Raw genomic sequence first — 19,162 nt, 5'->3', positions numbered from 1 at the left:
AATACATGATTTTTCTTTTAACCATCTGAAAGTATGGCTCTTAATTCTAATCCGCATTAAGATAAACTTATAAAATTTTAAATATGCTTCCTTGATATTATTCACTGTGCCTGAAGGCATAACTATCAGTTGGAAATGATTCATGAATTAGTTCAAATACCCCCATCTTTCCAATTTTCCTCCAGCTTCCCCTTGTGGTATTAATCTGTTCTCATCTCCAATGCGCACTGCAACATTAGCCCTGGTCCATCTGTTCTTCATAGAACCTATTTCACTTCACAGTTATGTAGAACGTGGTTTGCATATATCACAGTGCCAAAGCCGAGGGAGGAAAAGAACTTAAGGCTTCGAAGTCTTACAGGCATTTCCTAGTCAAGATTTTATCATAATGTTGTGATTTTTATTTTCATTTCATGATGAGACAAATGAGTTAGTCTGTTTGTTAACCGCCTTATAGTGCTCATGTCAAAAATGTTCTCTGAAGCTGACAACTTCCAATTAATTTACCCTTTCTCTACACTCCCTTCTTTGCGCACATCAAACAGATCACTTTAATCTTCATGAGAAACAAAAGCCAAGCAGGATAATAGTTAGAATGCAGTAACATGAGCAGAAATTACAGACCTTAAAAGCCACAAAATGGTATTAGGTTCAACAAAAGCCAGCTTCCTGTATTTAAAATAAGTGCTTTTGAGATTGCCCTTTCATTTTGTGATTATCATGATGAAAATCTGTCCTAAGGCTCTAGATGCACTGTACAACTTACTTATCAGACAGCAGCGAGATATGAGACTAAAAGAGACTGGGTGTCATGAAATGGCAATCAAGTGATTAAGCAGATCTTTCGAGTTCTCTTGGAGAAGGACTTTGCAGAACAAAGTCTGCGGAAGCAAAGCTTATTTCTTCCCTGTCTCTGTAAATTATTCTTACAGCAGGATCTAATGAGAAAGTATTTAGCTATTGTAAAGTGTTCTGCTTTTCCAGGAAAGGATACAGAGGTAATTAGGGAAAACCTTTTTTTTCTTTATATAAAATAATTTAGAGTTCTGAGGAGTGTTTAGGGTCTTGCTACCAATACAGTAGTAATACAAATATAATCCAAGGCACCTTAAATATGCATCAAAAGAGCATTAGTTATCTACATAAAGAAATACACATTGATATGTATCATGTATAATCCTAATCTAAATAGTTTTTGTGGCATATTTTAAGTCTTTTTTAAGTATAGTCCCATATCATCATCAGTCAGAAAGCAATATTAGTTTTGTAATTCAGCGGGGAGTATGCTGGCCTGAACCATGGGAAGATCTGATTAAGGCAAATAAGCAAAGAGATAAGGAAATTCTACAAAGGTAGATGCAACCTGGATAAAATTGAATTTAGCACCACAAATGAGAAGTACTATGAATACACTCAAAACTTATTTTTGAAACAGTGTGAAATAGACACCGCTTTCTAAAACTTACATTTCAGTGGTATTATTAAAATATAGATCTGTGAAGCCATACAAATCTTAGGTGCAGTCAATCACAAAATACCATGCTATTTAATTATTTTGATTGCCTTTATTATCAAGTACATAAGCATGACACCATCAGTTAATATTCCTGGCAAGATAAGGTCTATGCTGAATCCATAGAGTCCATGAGGTAATTCAACATACTTTAGCCTACTATAAATTTAACAAATCCAACATTTTTCCTGCTTATATTAAAAAAAAACATGGAACAAACAAACAAAAAAAAAGCACCAAACAAACCAAAAAGAAGTTTAGACTCAATTCTACCCTGTTTAGCTGACATCAGGTGCTAGACCATGCACACAGCAAGGGGGTTGAAACTAGGTAATCATTATGGTCCTTTTCAACACAGGCCATTCTATGATTCTATGATTCTCCCTTCTCATTTATCAGAGGAGGTACACTATCCTTTGCCTTTTTCTCTTGTAACCCATGTATCTATACAATCTCTTTCTGTTTTTTACATCCTTAGCCATGTTTAGTTTCATCTCTGCCTTGGATTTCCTGATCCCACCCATGCGTGACCAGACTGCATCCCTGGATTCTTCTCAAGCCACCTCTACCTCTACTTTTTCCTTTTCCTGAGTTTGACCAGCAGTTTTGCATGTACATATTAAATATAGCATGTACTGTGAAGAATTCAAACACTTCATGTTTGGGAATTCATGTAATATTCCACTCCAAATATCTAACATTGGACAGAGTGGATAGCTTGGAAAGGAAAGTAAAAAGGGTGTATATTATCACAGCTGCCGATGTGCCAAAACTTTGATTTGACAGCCTTTATCTTTATGCTTCAAGTACTCTGTTGCTACTGAATCACTGAAGAAAAGAATTTATGAGAGGCTGTGGAAGTAACCAGGTAATGTTATTTGTTTATGTATTCAGTACTGTTTACTATGTTCCTGGAACTCATTGATTGCCTAAAGAAAACTTAACTTTGTAACCAGATGTGAACTGTCTGAAAAGTACATCTATGAATGAACACATTTTAAACACCAGCATTGATGAACCATGAATCATCCTCTAAATGTGTGGGGGAACTTAATAACAGCGAGCCTGCTGTGTGGAAAAACACTACTGTCCCAAATTTCAGGTCTGCTAAGCTACTTTTACACCATCAAAACAATTACTAAACACCTTAAACCTTTCCTTCAAGAGCATTGAAAAGTAATGAACAAGAAAATAAGCCCTGCAGCTCCAGTGATGTTGTATTTTTCTGAAATCGACAAAGCCACCGAACCAATCCTAGAACTGGGGAGGTGGAAAAGTGCACAGCAGGTCCTTCCTATTTATTTCCCTGTCACTAGTATTGATAGCCCAGGATGCAACACTGCATTTTGCTAGGTATCTTTAATCATGTTTAAATTATTCAAAACATATGCAGAATCAGTCCCAATAAAAATTATTTGCATGGACTTGATTGTATTTCAGCCTCAGGCAGCCCCTGCATTAAGTGCAGATACAGGTGTGATGGAAAAGGTTTCTAATGTGAATTTTTACTACAGTGGTTGAAAGCATACATCAAGGACTGGATTTATTAAAACAGCAGAGATACATGGCAACTGGAAGTTTAACTACCACATAGGTAGACAATGCCTACACTACTTTTTCTATAGCTGGTATGGGTAATAACCAGTGAAGACAGGCAGCACAAAGTAGCAGTGTAGACTGCTACTTCTCACAGCCTCATGTATTCCATCAGAATTTGGATTAATGCACTTCAGCTGGATTTGCCACGTGCACTACAAGTCAAGAAAACTTTTGCTATAGCATTGCACTCTACATTATTAAAGTAATCGAGGAAATTTTATGCCAACTCGTGCTATTTTTACACTGATGAGAATTTGGTATAGCTATCTTTAGTTGTGTTTTTACACTACTCTATTTCAACTTTTGACTTAAGCTTGTTGTATTGTTATAGGTAATTAAGTATTATAACTATCAATTTATAATGTCCTTCAATCATAAGTTAAAAGATTCTTATTGCAGATAATACATATAGATGAGCTTTTAATTATTATTTTATTTTTTTTTTTACACCATGGGTTGTTTAGAAAGAACAGGATAAAAGCTCTATTCCAGCTTCCTTAACCAATTAACCATCTAAGGCAAAGATTACAGTCTATGTCTTAATTTTTTACATTCTTTAGAAATGTATCATACAAGTGTAACTTTCATAATGTATGCCTTTCCTATTCAAATTATTGTAAATAAATGGTGGACATATTAGAAAATAGAAAAAGTCAATCTATATTTCCTTAAAATAGAATAATTTATATAAGGTTCAAGACACAAGCAAACTTATGTGCCTAATCCACACATTTGAGAAACTGAAATTTTCTGACTTACTGAGCTTGAGTTAAGTAAAACTCTTTCATTCACAGTGGACTAAAGTTAAGTAAATAATGAGCTACCAGGTTTCAGCTGAGAAGAGGTGATTTGCTGAACAACAAGCATCTTTATTAGTTTTAATTATCTCTCCATCGTGTAGTAGTTAACACAGATACTGTTTTAATCTTTGAATCCTTCAAAATTTTGACATGTATTAATGTTGGTGGTATTGCTGGAAACAGCCAGCAATATTGAGTGATATTTTTGGAGCCACAATTCAGATTTTCTAAAGAAGAATTTAGAGCTGAGTTATCTAAGACCTTCAAACTGTCCTGACTGTAGTCACTCAAGCATTATATTATGAGCAAAACCCTGTTCATCACTAGACAGGATGCTTTCGTACATACAAAAAGATGTGCCAAAAGCCACAATGTCACAGAGTGCAGTTTCTTTCTCTTCATGGACTTCACTGACAATTTGTACTGCATCAAAAATTCTGTATAGTGGTACCTTACTCAGGACCTATTTCACTTGGGAATCTCAGCCACACAGTCATACTTATATAAGAGATGCATTTTTACAATATTAATTCACATATATTAGAAATCTAACTGAATGAACAGCAGAAAAAAATGGAATTTCTTTTGTAAATTACAAATGATCTGAGTTTGATGTGTGCTCTGATATTTTTTTTTTAACATCAAACCCTCAACATATATAAACTGCTCATACATTTACAGTGGTCTGTTCATATCTAAGCAGGTTGCTAGCAGAAGGACGTTGGAAAGCTACAGGTAATTTTCAGCACAACAGTTGAATATTTTATTGCATATTACCTACACTGAACCCACAAAAAATTCCTTTCACTTCTCAAAAAGTCAATAGTATATTCATTCATATAAATTAGAGCAATGAGGCTTTACCACATATACAAATTCTCATGTGACTTCTACATCAGATTTAATGGAAAGAGCCTTAAGAGGCTTTTGGTAAAGTTCAAATTACCTCTGACTTCAAGAAATTCATTGTGTCTTGGACAAAGACTTTTTAAAGAAATGTAAGAGCATTAGATGCCTAAGCCATCTGGAAGGTCAATTTAAAACGCAAAAATCCCAGTTTCAGATAATTTCTGTAACATACTATTAAAGTGACTTGTTTCGCTTCCATTTTCCAAGTCAGTTCTGGTACACGCCACGATTACTGTCTACAGGACAGAATGGAGGTGAGAAAAAATGAAGCACTTTGAAAAAATTATTCTACTTCACTGTTTTCATGGTTAAAAATAATAAAGTTAATGTTCAATTACAGAGCTGACAGTAAATACATGAAAAACATGAAATGGATATTGTATTATGTCTGACTATCTTAACACAAGAATAATGATTTTAGACATGATGACCTTTCTATTTTTTTCTCTTCTAACATGGAATTTGAGCATACAACTGTTTCTTCCTACAACGGATTAAGTTTCTACATAGCACTGATGAGCTCCAACTGTGATAAACACTTCTCATTGGTTCAAAGGCCTCTTAAAACAAGAGGGGTAATCACTAGATGTGTTGGTGACACTAATGTATACGCGTAGTTTCAGACTGATATTCCAGACAACAGCTATTTCTCAGCAGGGTAAGCTCAAACTTCTCCATGGAAAACAGGGGAAAGCAAACTGGTTATAGAAAATACAGGTGATTTTTTTTGAGCAATTTTCTGATTTGAAATGGAAAAAAAAGGATTCTGGAATCACTAATTTATTTAATCAATGCTGCTGGGTACTTACATTGGAGCACTGCCAGAACTATCAAGTCCCATCCTTAGATGGAGTGAACAGCTTCGTAGCTTTCCCACTTACCATACATAAAGATACATTCCCACAATTAAAACACACATCTGGTATGGGTTCTGTGTCCAACTATCTTTTAAAATAAGCCAAAATTTGAGGAATTTAGAAAAGTGGCTGGAGATGTTATTGCCTTGAGTTGAAATCAATAGAAATGCTTCTTGCTCTGGGGGCAAACTTCCTTCGGAATTATACATGATCCTCTTTCTTGTACTTAAGAGTGCTTCCAAGTCATCCAGATGGAATACAATTAATTGTCAGTTGTAATGGGAAACCTACACACCTACACCGTGGCTGGCTTAGTAAAAGATGGAGATAGAGGAAAAGGGCTTATCTCCTGGGCTCCCTGCCTCAAGGGTAGGAAATGCAGTGGGTTCTTGGCTTCGGGTGATGGATGTGGATATGTCCTTTCAAAGATTTATTCCTTAGACTGGAGCCATTTCTGAATTCTTTTTCCATATTCTTACACTGTCTCTGTGCATCTCTTGACAAAATTATAACCAGCAAACAACTGTGGCAATGCATGAGGAATTAATAGCAGGAGTTAGCCTAAAAAAAAAATACTGCTAAAACCATATTACACCTTTAACTGGTCTAGTTGAGAAACAAAGCACTGCACTGACAAAAAGCAGTCATTCTCCTACAAGAAAGCTGTTGGAGCTGTTAGTAATCTCTTCTCTATGGTCTATCCATTCAGGCAGCCATGTAGCAGATATACTGCTCTAAACCACACAGCTAACACAGCTGCTGAGTTTTGGTAGGATAGGTAGAATTAGTGTGTTTTACTGATTTTCTGAGTTAGAGGTATAAATGCATTTTATATTGCAATGGTACGGGTATTTTCTTCCTGTCACAGAAAGTGAAGGTAAAACCTGTGACAAGAATTCCTTACGAAGAGGTCAGAGACAATAACCCACCTTGATATTCCTTTACTGTAGTTAGTATGATCAGGTTACTTTTCTGTTTAATTTGACAGTAGGTAAAGGCTTTTTTAGAACTATTCTTCCACATTTTGCTATTCATACTAAAAACAAACAAACAAACAAACAAACAATAAACAAGGAATACAGAGGAACAGAAAAAATGACAGCAACATTTCTGTAATGCCGAACAACGAAAAAACCTTAATCAACAGTATCTTTTATTCCCCCAGAGCAAGCGAAAATGTGAAAAGAACATCTTGGTTTGCATGCCAACAAAAAAAAAGTAGAAATTCAGCTTTTTTATATAAATCTTTTCTGTCCAGTTGTTAGGAAGGCCACTGTTATTAAAACACATAATGAATTATGAACAGTGTACACTGAAATACCCAAGGGACAAGGGAGCAATCGGTGTCCTACGGAAACAAGATTTAAAAGACTGCAGTGTGTATGAGTTGATCCCATAAAGCTGTTTTGACAACATACCACTGGCACTGCTATAATTAATAAATATTAATACCATGTAGTTAACCAAAGTAATCCATCTTTCTAATAACAGTCCACTAGTTTGGCAAACTATTCAGTGACCCTGGAACAGGGATGCATGCCTGACTAGGCTATAATAATTAAACATCAGCTACATTATCAGGGAGCTATATTTTGAATGTTGTTGGAGGAAAAAAAAAAAAAAAAAAAAAAAAAGGGATTGTAGTAAGAACATAAAAAAAGACAAAGATAGAAACAGAAGCTTTGAAGATATTAACACAGTGTGTTGTCAGAGACCTTGGGGGATAATCACAAATTACAGTTACTGAACCCTAAATAAATGCAATTTTTGAGCAAGATAGAACCAACTTTAGATCTCAAGTTGAGCATATTTAGAAAGAATTGTGTAACAATCTATTACAGCTGCTTGTGATTGATAGCACTGGTAGAGACATCTTCAAATTATATACGTATAACCATACACCAACAGCAACTGTAACCATAACAAGGACTGGAGAAAAGCTGGTGGTACTGCATGAGAAGAAAGGTTGCTAGAGTGAAAGAAATCTGAGATTATCACGCTAGAGAGGATGTAAAATGCAAATTTTTTCAAGAGATCACAACTGATTAGTTCCACGCTCACAAACAAAAGCTTGTGAAAGATTATGATTGCCTTCATAGGGGTGAACAAAGATATTTTTGTTTAGAATAATATATTAAAGACTTTATAAGCTACTTTATAAGCCACATTCAGAAAATATTTTGCCTGTAATTTTTGTGCAATGATTCTATAAAAGAGTTTCACAATCAATTAGAAATAGTTCAACATTAGTGCATGATGTAATCATCTGCCCAAAGCAAGAATGTGTTGACTAAGTGTCAGTATTAGATGCCTCATCTTCTATTTATCCTACCAATATGACCTGGCACGGAGAGAGATCATGTTTGATCAAAACATCATTTACTTTACTCATCTCCTGAGTTGCCCATTTTCCTGCAAGCACAGCTTCTTCTTTCTTGAAAAAGTCGTATTTATGAACACGATTTTTAAAATACAAGCATGTGGTATTAAGAAATCCAGATCATTTCACGGACAAATAGTATGCAGAAATTAGAGGCATTTCACCAGTTCTATATTGTTAAAAAGAAAAAAGAAAAGAAGTACTATTCATTGTTCCATGTGCTGGAATTCAAATTATATTTTCCCTTAATTTAAGACCGCATTTTTTTCCTTATAATTTTATTTGTGCTTTGGTACTGATATAAACATGGAAATACTTGTCTTAGTTGTAAACTCAACCATAACATTTATTTGATTAAAAATTGTTACAGAAACCATATTTCTGACTCAGTCTTACATTATATCCCTGTTCTCACACATTTGCAGTTCTATGCATGAAAGCTGATTGCCTTTACAGAGGATCATTATTAGCTCATAAATACTCAAAACCATTTAACAAAACCAAGATTACTTCCCACGTTTTTAAAAGTGCTGGTTTAGGTTTTTTCAGGCTTTTCCTTTGATTTATCCAAAAAAGAGGCACTTGTCATACCAATGCAGCTCACAAGCAAATAGTTTTTAATAATGAGTTTTGACATCAAGAGCTCTTTGTGCAACTTTTAGCATTAAACATTCAATGGGAACAACCATCTATCCAAGAAATCAAAACTGACATCAAAATTCTAGACAGGACTGCACACAGATCTTCAATTCACTGTGCTGCAATTTACTGTCATCTTGATGTTCAGAGACCAGTATAATAAGTCCATTCTCTCTGCTATTAGACTTAATAAGAATATGAATAATGTCTTGGGCTCCTTTATGAACTGCTAGTTCAAAAGGCCAATGAGTCCATGACAGAACTGCAGAGTCACTCCATCAGTCCACCTGAATAATTTTTTTTTTTAAAGCTTTTCATTAATTAATGTAAATTAGCGGATGAAGACCTCAGTGGTAATAATATTCCTAAATAATAAAGGAAAATAGGTCATTGTTTTAAGGACACGCCTTATTAGCCCCTTAATGTGTCACTGAGGAATGAGTACACCTACTACCCCACACTGAGGAATCTGAATAGGTGAGAGGCTTCATAAATTCTGTGGAAAAACCTTCAGCTGGATCTGACATTTGGCCAGAAATACAAATCTCTAAGTAACCAATATTCATAACATCTGGTGTTCACAGAGCTGCTTGTCTAATAAAAAATATTTCTTCCTACAAACTACAAGAACTGTACATCTGAAAAAACACAAGTAGGAAACATTACACTTACTGTTTCTGTGGGGTTATGTGGTGGTTATGAGAAGGCAGGTTTGTAGTAACAGGATGTTTTATCATGCTTTTTATAGGAACTTTTATAGTGGCGTGTTGAAAACAACATCTTTGATACCATTCTGGATATGTGAAATACTAGGTGAGGCCAAGGAGTTCCTTTAGTGCTTTGGTTTCTGGCTTCTACATGACCTTTTCACTAAATCACCTTTAAAATCAACCACAGGCGAATGAGTGAATTATGGGACTAGAAGGGTCTATTTCTCCCCTATGTTGATCAGAAAGGTATCCTTTGTCAAATAAGAGGTCATCATTCAGCTTTCCAAGATCCATCACTAAATGAAATGTTTCCTCATATATTCTCAGGAAGGAAAAAAAAAAAAACAAACAAAAATATAGGAAATATAAGCACATATCCACTAAAACAGACCATTATTAAGTCTCTGGTCAGGCCCATCACATGCTGTTTTAAGAAGCAATGATTTCACCTATGATCACATCCAGGTATTTTTCTTTAACCCATGGACTGCTTGTCTGTGGAGCATAAGAGGGTAAGATATCCCTATATCCTTCATTAAGATAAGCGAATCAGGCTTCTTTTAATTTTGGAAATATTCTGGTGAAGTTAGATTAGTTTCATCTGGAGCATCTTTTCTACTGCATAACAATATAACAATACTAGAAGCTGGGGAAATTAGAACCGAAAGCAGACAGATGATGCCCATCTGAAGACAGGATAAGGTCTAACAAATCCATGTGACAGATGTTTGCTAAACCCAGTCTCACGAATCTCACATAGATGATAGCTGTATGAATTTCTACTGCTCTACGTGAAACCTGCAAGTGGGGAAAACTTGCAGCAGCATCTAGTGAGGTCAGATGTACCAGACCAACTGCAATGAGCAAGCACTAACCAGAACTAGGGCCTACTCACTTTTGTGATGTTAAAATTCAGTAACAGCATCAAGAAAAATGACATGGATCTTTTAGTGAATTTTGCTCACTAAAATCTGTATCTCAGCTATCAGATTTTGAGTGAAAAGAACAATACTCACCTACTGCACAGTAGTAAGGCTATTCTCATCCATTAAACAACTTTTATATGATCATAATTTCACAAAAAATTCAGTACTTGAAAAAATACAAACAAAAGCCCTTGAAGTGTGATGTATTGGGAAATTTCATATGTCAGTGTAAAATACATTTGTATCTAAAAGAAATTTTGATGTTCCTTCAAAATTTTTATTCTGCATGTACTTTTCTTCACTTGAAACAACATCACAATGGATCAGTGTTTGAACCTAAGCATTTTCATCTTGTAAATTAAATTTCCACATATTACCTAGGTTCCTACACTACCTTCACAAGCTTGGAAGACCGAAGGAAAAATGTTAAAATATATCTTTGAAGGATTTTTATTTTTCTGGTGAGTTATCTTCAGAAGAGGTGACACACTGGTTTCTCTGATCTGCTTAATGCATTGCTATTGCTGTCTCTACTCAGATGTTTGTAATATCTTAGACAACCCAAGTAATGCAAATCTGATGTTATTTTTGAGCACTACTTGTATTATTTAAAATTTAACACTGTAAGCTCAACAATTCTATGTATTTGAAAGCCAATCCTTGTTCTAACAATGAGAAATGTTAACAGAAACCTTGAACTGAATAAAATGCCAGGAATTTATATATATATATATATAATCTTTAAATTGCATGTGTAAGAAGGAGGCAGAGGAGGTTCAAATGTTTCTCTAAAAAACATTTAAATACTTGCAGAGTAAAGAACTGTAGATCACCTTCGATATTTCAGTCAATGACAGTTCTAAAGTAGAAATACAAAACTGACCAACGCTAAACCAAAACAGCCAAAACTCTTAATTGATTAAGAATTAGCCCAGCGAGACAAAGTTGAAGATCCTCAGATGACATACTGCATCTTCGTTTCCTCTTCTGCAAAACCTTAGCAATTTGCACCAGCTTTGACTCATGGAACGCACTCTTTGATAAACCAAAGTAGAAATGAATCTTACAACCAATCCAGTATAGAAAGAAATAAACAAAATAGGATTTTCTAATCATGGCAATTAATTATGAAAGCATTTCTTTCCTTGGGGAAAGAAAAAAAAGTCCACCGCAGTATTGACTGACTGAAGAATATGTTGTAGTCTGTATACAAATATATCTATAGTATACTACCACTAGAAATGAATGCTGTATCACAAACCCGGATTTTTCCTATTGCTTTTTCTTCTAGCCTGCTTTTTTAATGGTTAATTTATTATAAATTCACTGAACCATCATCAGCATATATTAAACCGGAATTTATTCATCTAGCCGCACACTGGGATTTGTTTAGTTATCAGGGGTCAGTGAACATGTAACACAGTTTTATAAATTGATATTAAACAGAAGAAACTGGCATCAGAATGAAGCCAGAATAACAAGAAACCAAAGAGCCAGTGAATATTTTGTTCCAGCTATTATATGCACATATTTCTTTTCACTGTCAGAGAACCAACACTTTTTAAAAACATTTCATTTTTTACATCCTTGCTATTTTTTTCCATTGCAATATTTTTTAGCTCTCTAAACCCCTTGGCAACTTCCATGATGACAGCTTACTGCCAGTGAAAAGGACAGGGGAAGGACCGGCATAAGTGCTCTGACAGTGTGTCTCAGAACCAAACATGCAACAGAGTTTTGTCCCAAAGACAGCAATTCCCAAATGGCAATACAACATGCTGCAACTTGGATTCACATTGCTAGAAGTTTTTGCTACTAATTTTATTCTTTCTTCAAAAATTACAGCTTGCTATGAAATTGACACTACCAAACCATCAATTTTTCTCATGTATTTAGGACAACTTCATCATCACCTTCAATAGAATTAATCCTGATATACATCAGTGTGAGTGATAGGAGAAATGAGCTCAGAAGTCTGAGCATAATGCATGGTGAAGTGTTTATTTACATAAACACAGGGAAACCAATTTCATTTATGAGTCAATGGAAACATAACCTACCTTAGGCTGTTCCAGTTGGAGAAACTACTCTGTTTGAATGACAGTCAACAGTCTGCAAGCTCTTGCTTGCTACCTGTTATACTAATTTTATGTTGTAATCTTCAGAAACACCACAAAACACTGTAAAATCACAGATAATTGTGTAGTGTAGTGACACAGAGTGCCATTGAAATTAGGTTACAAGTTTGTTGCTGCAATACTTATTTACCTGTTTGATTAAAATGTGATAATATAGCATCATACAAATATGCGCACAGACAAACCAATACTCTTACACAACCATTTAGGGATTTTTTGATTAGGGGAAAAAAAAAAAAATGTTTTTCAAATTATTTGTCAAAATTCCTAAATTGTTTTTTCTTAGAAGCAAAAAAAAAAAAAAAAAAAAGATATAAATGATGGTAAATGAACATTAATTGAGAATATTTGAGAAGAAATTGCGTTGAGAAAATACTGGTGTACTTCAGATCAGCTTTATTCATTTTTGGAATAGAAGATAAGAATAGAATAGAAGAACAAGTGATTTTTATGTTGCTCCATTCCCAGTTTAGGAAAGCACCCAATTTCAGAAGGGAGCACAGAAGTGATAAACTTCAAATAACCTGATCTCATTTTGAGAGAACGGCTTAAAAGAAAACACAGTCAAGTCGAAAGTCTTAATGTTCTACTTGAATTCACATGATTTATGGGAGGGAAAACAACCTACACTGTGTCAACAAGCTTAGGAATGCTAGTTTAATCTACACAGGCTAAAGGAACAAAGATGCAAACAACAAACTAACATTTAACACCCCTGCTGCTGACATTTGACACTGACATTCAAACTAACATTCCAGCTAAGAATAGATCTTTAGAAAAAATCCTAAATATATAGTAGGACAGATACTGCATTCTTCTATGCTGGTAAAATTAGACATACTGGACTGAATTCATGTTATTACTCTGGATTTATGCAACGCAATTGAAGCCTGCTTCAAGCGATGTTTTTTTTTTCCTCCTAAGAAACACAATTCAAACTGGAATTAAGAAAAGATACCCGAGCATGCCAGTGCAAGTTTGCACTATATTATGAAAGATTTCAAAGTATTTTGAACCATTTTTTATACATTTATATAATAAAGTATTGGCCTTTAGTGAGTTGCTCTTTTACATTTGAACTTCATACTTCCATTCCCAAATGGCCTACGTAGAAGGACTCAACTTTTTTGGAAAAAAAAAAAAAAGAAAAAAGAAAAAAGAAAAAAAAAGGAAAAAAAAAAAAAAAAGTAAAGAAAGGAAAAGATGACTACTCTCTAAACCAATCTAGCTAGCTTATACAGAGTGATGAATATACTTCCCAGAAAAGAGTAACTCAGATTGCAGGTTCCCAAAAAGTTGCCTAAACTTGGATGTGGACAGAATGGATACTGAAGTCACAAGCTTCAAGAAGATGACTGAGAGAAAGTCTTTTACAAGCTGCCTATAGTTTACTTGTTCAAACTGAAATTTAAGCTCTTTATTTATCGAACAGCTACACAAATTCTTTAATTTTTCCACTTTAATTGGGAAGGGATTTTACACTTTATGTAATGGATAAGTCAATTAAAAGAAGAATTTATACCAAATCCAAATAATAATTATTATATCAAAATTGTAAACAATTTGCAGGACTGAAGTTTTCTTTGTTGGATTGCTGGCAAACTACTTTCAAATTAACTAAGATAATCATCTTCCTTAACATTCATTTATAGCACAGCTGCTGCTATCAAGCAACAAATTCTCTTCTTTAATAAGCTAAAACCTTAAGTCCACTGTAAAAGGCAGATAATGTATAATTAACTAGTATGTATTTGGAGAACATTTCAACTTATCAGTGATGCCTTAACTCTGCTTTAAAGAAATTTTATCTTTTCTCTATGATAAAATAAAGTACAAAGGTTAACCAGAGACAATAATTATCTTTTTTTTTTTTTTTTTTTTCTGTAACTATTTTTCCCAAATGAGTTCAACACGTCATGGTGACTGAGTTCTGATGGGAGGAGCAGAAAGAGCTCAAGTTCTGTCAAAAATATTAAAAATTTGAAAACGTAGCTGATGTAGTGCTTGCGTACCAAAAAAAGGTATTTATTTTTACCTAGCCTTATTCATTTTTTTCACAAAATCTAGAAAATCTGTCTTAAGTTGTCAGATTTCAGGTAAGCCATCATTGCTATCGTTGAAAACTCAATACTTTGGGTTTTCATGCAGCATTATAGCAATGAAAACCAGCTTCAAGATCAGACAAATTGGTACTAAAACAACTTTAAAAAATGTCAGGCAGGTTCTGCTTTCATAACACAGACAAACACTGAACAAAGGCAAAAACTTCTGTCACCTCCTGCAAATGTTATGACCTCTCCCATTTTCATTCTGTTTCTCCAACACTAGTAGAGTCTTCTTGACTTTAAAGTACATTGGGAAGAAGACACAATAACTCTGTTAGACGTTGAGGGCTATTTCCATTCTTTGCCTCAAGGTGCTCAAGCCCACACCTTTAACTACTATAGACAACACTCAAACCAACTGGCTACAAAACACTTACACTTGTCACCTTCCCAGCTATGCACTATATGTAGTCAAAACTAAGTTTTCAGTCTGAAGCCAAATGCAGTCAATTACATGTAATTCAGAACCTCTTTCAAATAGAGTTTCAAATAAAAAGTCATCCTTTTGTCAGATGCAGAATGAAGCAGTTAAACATCAGAAGAAAATTCTAGTTCTGGAAAAATCAATTCTACCCGTTTGTTTACACTTAAAATGGGAAAAATATCAGTGCTTGTTTATTGGTGTATTTCTCCAGAGTTAGAAAGTGAGTTGAAATAAAGACAATAATTACATATATCTTATGTCTAGAGTGAATGAACCCACATTAAATAGACATTCAGTTTAGAAACATTAACATATATTTTTTCTGTTTATTATAAGATTAGCTCACATTTCAAGGTAAAACAATCCCTTTATTCAGTATGTTTTTTGAAGAGTAAGATGTATTTTCTTTTAACTCAAGTTATAGAACTAGTATCTCATCCAATGTATTGACTCAGAAGCAAAAAGACAATCATAGGAAATGAGATAGAAATGTTTCCTTTTAATGGCTTCTTTGCTTCTGGCCAACTGTGGCTCTAAAGCACCTTAAAATAAAAAAAAATCAAGATTTTTGAACAGGAAATAACCAAGATTATATGATCTTATTACAGGGTTGTTTTTTCTCCTCTAAAATAAACATTAAATATTGTGAAGAAAAGTTTTACTTTCTTTAATAACTAACGCTTATCACCACAATCACAGCAAACACTTATTTATCTCAGCAAACAAGAATGGTGGCTGTTATAATGAATATATAGGTGGTTCACCAAAAATCCAGCACTTTGTTATTTTAGCTTAAGGAACGAAATGAAGAGTATAGTAACTGAACCAAATGAGTGAAATTGAGTAAAATTGTTCAATAATAGTAGTGGTATCATGTTTGATATTACACACTACCGCAGGAAACATGATCAAGCTTCTCAAATACGCAAGAATTCCTACATGCTTTAACATATTATTAATTTTAATTTAATAATTAATTTAATTATTAATTTTATCCTCATATATTTCGTCAAGACTATTATAAAGAAGACTATATACAGAGGAGAGAGTAGAGCTCTACTATAAACATACGACAGGTTCAGGAAAACTCCTTCATAATAAGAAAATAAAAATTTTAAACTGTGCTAAACAGACTATCTGTATATAAAATGCATGCCAAAAATAGGGCTGTTTAAATAATACATTTTTTCTATTTATTGTCTGCAATGAAAAGTCATCACAAAAAAATTGCCTCAGGTTGACACTGAATACATTTTATATCCTCTTCGATATATTCGACCCTCTCTGCAATTTTAAAGTAAAGCACTGCAACCTTCCAACCTTTGCTATTAATTTCTAGAACTTTTCTATTGGCCAAATTCAGTAAACATTCACAAACAGTTTATGTTGACCTAAAATAGCATTTCTTACTGGGAAAGCACTCATAAGAAATTTCTGGAGCTTCTGTCCAGTTCTAGGCTTTTCTAGAATAATTCAAACCTGCAGTAACACAGAAATGCACTTCTGGATTTAATATCCAATGCATTTATCTGTTTGGAAGACCATAATCAGCGCAAGATTCATTTCAAAAGAATGGCTTTGCATGTTACTATGCAACAAACTGGCCACATTTATCCGCCATCTACAAGCCTTACCCACTACTTACTGTCAGGGCTATTCTCTTTGGGATTATATTAGCAGCTGATGCCTCCAACACAATTTAAGGAACCATCCTACATCTGATTTCAGAGGCACTGTCATTGAAAATTTCTACTGAGTTTTCATGCAACTCACATTTTCCTGCACCATCCTGCCTTTTTTAGCCTTACACAGTCACATACTGATGTCAGTGCATTTACCAAACAATTACCATCAGTTACCTGAGAATTTGAGCTTCACAGACATTTTATGTGTTCCTGAAATACTTCAGGGTATTGACCCGACAAAATACACCTCAGTACATTGTAAAGTAGTTGAAACTGCATATCCAAAAAAGGAAGTTAGAAAAAAGAAGCCCAAATTAATTTTCACTTGTTGCTTCCCATATCATCATCATTCTGTCTGTCTAGACATCAACAAGTAATATCCTAGGAAGAAGCCTTTATTTTAAAGAAGAATACCCTCACTAGAGTCTCCAGGCACTGAGCAGATTTCTACAGATGACTAAACATTTTCTCCCTGCCACTTTAGGTCTATCTATGTTCCCTACAATTCTTTCCTGTCATAAAATACAAGTACCTTGTGTAACAAGGGATGCAAATAGTTCCTTCAAGAAAGTTTTCTTAAGAAAAAAAAAAATTATATGTCAATATTATTAATTAAGAGAAAGCCACTAAATAATACCAGTTCTTACATTTGTTTTCTGATCCTCTTTTATTTAGAAATTTAGATACATTTATCAGGAAAAAAAAAGACTTGGGTTAGCCCTTAGAGTATCTGTGGAAGGATAATATATTACCTCAATGTTCATCAGACAAAGAAAGTAAAGAAAAGATTAAGCAGAGATAGAAATTACATCGCCTCATGTCATAAGGAATTATAGTGGTTCTGACAAGTTACATACACAGATGATCATCTGTAATAAGCATCATACTTGCATAATCAATTTTAAAGTCCAAAGAAAACAGATCAGAGATAAAGCATCCAAGAGATCGAAGCTGATATTGAAGAGGTTGAAGAGAAGTCAGTGGTGATAATTTAAGAAAATAAATTGTATTGTTAGAAAAAAATACTTGCAAAACTTCACTTAGAATATGCTCAAAAAGAACACTGAGAACTACACTAAATATAGGGTTTCTAGGCAGGATGGGGAAATAGGACATCAGAGAAAGCTACGGTAATGTGTTACAAATATATCTGAGTTGACTACAAGGGAGGTTCTTAACATTCTGGAATGAATTTAATTGTATACATGTAATTTCAAAATGAAATTTAGAAGATTTATGAGATTTATGATCATTATGCCAGTTAAATCCTGGCAGTGACTTCAAAATAGGTACTGGGAAGCAAGAATCTCTTTCCAGAAGAGAGTTTGAAATTCTCTGGAATTTGCAGATTAGAAACCAACTTGAAATGAGAAGTTACTTTACAGAATATTTGAGTAATTAGATTTGGCTAACTGCTGTTCTTGACAATGTTTCTTGCATGTCCATAACACTGAATATATTTGCATGATTCTCAATTACATCTACAGAGGCCTTTTTCCCCCATTGCTCCTTTCTTTTACAGCAAGCCTCCTGCACCTTTATGAAAAGTACTAAGATATTCTGCTTTCTTCTTAAGTGCAGAATTCATCCTGAATCCATATGCAAAGTTAAATTCTACACAAGGAACTTAAGAAGAAAATTTTACCCTAAATGTCTTCTAACACAATGAAAGGCTCTTTTAAGCAGATATCAAAATGAAGAAATAATAATGATAATTATCACATAAGTATGACAAAATTGCATAATGAGGTACAAATACAAAGCTGAATTTAATCAAAATGTCTTCTTGTAGGTGATTATTTATATTATGTATATATATTAACTTTGTAATAAAGTTTCTTATTAGGATGAAAGCAGAGTTTCAGATGCTCTTCTTTTATTTCCTATTTAATGGAGCCTGTTACCACCTGTATTATTTTGGTTTTCTTAGTGAGAGAAGTAAGTTTTCTAAGTATTTTATCCCTATGGTTCTCATTAAACTCACTGGAAGTTTCTTTCATTTTCACAAAACTGCTGTGAAAACTGAACTCTTCATCTACTGCAATTACAGGGTTGCAATTGGCACTTGTTAACTATTCAGCTTGTTCTACAGAGTAAGAAGTTCCTGGAAGTTTATCTTATGGTAATATAATCATTTTAGCTATTTAATTTAAATGCTTAAAGTAAAGGTCAGCCAAGTTGATCTGTGTCCCATCTGTCGTGTTAAAATCACATGCCAAGATAGTTTCCAGTGCAAATAAGATGAAAACAGGAACATCTTTGACCAGACACTGTGGACTAAAATAATGTCAGACCTCAGTCAAAGAGGTTGAAATTCAGCTGACCACAGACAGCGGCAACAGATGATTTTTATTCTGCAGTTCAAGGGAAAATACTAGAAAAACATATATCCAGCCTGTATGAGGTGGGAAACGTTGATATTTATGGACATGAGTCTTTGATTTTCTCATTTTCAAAGAGACTTTATATTATTAAAG

General features: G+C 34.0%; 1 protein-coding gene across 2 annotated transcripts in view; it reads right to left on the bottom strand.

The window, feature by feature from the left end:
* Positions 1–19,162, bottom strand: part of CTNNA2 (catenin alpha 2) — a 396,255-nt gene that overhangs the window by 60,139 nt on the left and 316,954 nt on the right. The gene's annotated exons all lie outside the window — the stretch shown is intronic.

Source organism: Centrocercus urophasianus, unplaced genomic scaffold, assembly GCF_019232065.1.
Source record: "Centrocercus urophasianus isolate 14NV4802_14NV808 unplaced genomic scaffold, USGS_Curo_1.0 seq_13, whole genome shotgun sequence".
Taxonomy (NCBI): Eukaryota; Metazoa; Chordata; class Aves; order Galliformes; family Phasianidae; genus Centrocercus; species Centrocercus urophasianus.
The sequence above is the reverse complement of the archived record's forward strand: the minus strand, read 5'-3'. Positions and strand labels throughout refer to the sequence as shown.